General features: G+C 43.4%; 1 pseudogene; it reads right to left on the bottom strand.

Moving 5' to 3' along the window:
* Nucleotides 1-186, bottom strand: part of LOC105291398 — a 745-nt pseudogene extending 559 nt beyond the window's left edge.
* Between the last annotated feature and the right edge of the window lie 1,411 nt (nucleotides 187-1,597).

A 1,597-nucleotide genomic window follows, 5' to 3' on the forward strand; every position in this document is an offset into this window, starting at 1 on the left:
CCCACGTCCAGCCTCAAGTCGAGGTACTTCTTGTTGCCTCCCAGACTCGGACTGTGTGTATGTGGTGGGGACCAATCTTAGTGTGGCAGCGGGGCGTCCCAGCTCATGTTTCCGCTTCTTGTGGTAGGGCTTTCTCTTGCCCTCAGTTTTGTGGCACTTGTGCCCATTGTCCCGAGAAATGCCCATGGCTTGGCACGGGCCGGAAAGAGCCATCCCTCTGCTTTTTGCCATGGAGACAGGTTCCTTTGCCCACTAGCTTCTGTTTGGTCTTGGCTGAGGGGGAATAGGACAGAGGAGAGTCAGTTTGGGGCACTGGTTCTTTCAGGCTCCTCCTGCCAGCTAGGTAAGGTTAGATTCTTCTTCCAATGTCCACATTTCTAGGTGAATGGGCTCTCCATATAGCTGCATTGTCAGATTTTGGCAACCTCTCTTTCCTACTGACTCACCCTGGGCAATGCTTATTGTTGTCAACTCTCCCTCCATTTAATTATCTTCACATTTCCAAATTTTAGTGTGCCATCTCTTTCCTTTCAGAAAGCTAACTGATAGTCTTTTTCACGTAAGAAAATTTCTTCAAATGTATAGTGATCATCAGCTGCCCCTTCATTTCTAAGAGTGAGACAGTAAAAACCTGATGGAAAACCCTGCTGTATTGTATGGGCTTGCAACCTAATGAGCTTCACTGTAAAAAAATAGGGGACAAGCATTTAATTTCATTTCTTTTGAGTACTCCCAAATGTCACTATCTGGATAGGTTTTCTCTGAGACTTTCATTGAGGAGGATAATTCCCTAATCTCCATGGGGGGTGGAGGGAAATGTCATAAGCATGGCTCCTGGTATCTGTGAGTAGGGTAGAGGGCTAGACCCCAAAGGCCTACATGTGGACCTCCACTAAGCACTGCATGTGGGCCCTCACTCCTGCTCTCTCCCAGCCCTGGTCTTAGAGGGGAGGATGGGAAGGAGCTACCTGCTATGGGAAGACCCTACCTGCTAGTGTCTAGGTCTTCTGTGTCCAGAGCTTCATACAGTTTCGTTTTGAATAGCATCTCCTTTTTTCTTCCATGAGAAGTTCCCCAGATGAACTGACCTGCTTCTCAGCAAAGTCGGTCACCACACCTCTTTCTACTTCCTGTCTTCATGATTTGCTGAGATTTCTTGACTGCTGTTGTCTCTTCTTATTTTTATAATTCTGGGTAAATACCTTTTTTTATTCCTTTACTGTCATTTTGGTAGGGTTTTAGAAAAGAGAAGAGATGAATGTGTATAAATGCTATTTTTAGGAATATGAAAAAAAGGAGTTTTTATCTTTGTAGGCAAAAGGGAGTACAGCCTGATGTTTCAGAGTTTAGATCCAGCTCTATGACTTTATTTCCTCCCCTGTAAAAAGGAGAAGAATATAAGAATAGCATCTTCTTTAGAGAATTTCCAGAAAGATTAAATCAGCTACTACTACAAAGTGCTTAAAACAGCATGTAGTACATAGTTAGCACTGTGTATAAAGGACAATGCAACATATTTGATTTCAAGATATTTGTTAATAAAACAAATGTGAGTAATAAGACCCTGGTATGGGATTCTGAGACTCCTTTACACAGT

Source organism: Pteropus vampyrus, unplaced genomic scaffold (genome assembly GCF_000151845.1).
Source record: "Pteropus vampyrus isolate Shadow unplaced genomic scaffold, Pvam_2.0 Scaffold45, whole genome shotgun sequence".
In the NCBI taxonomy this organism is placed as follows: domain Eukaryota; kingdom Metazoa; phylum Chordata; class Mammalia; order Chiroptera; family Pteropodidae; genus Pteropus; species Pteropus vampyrus.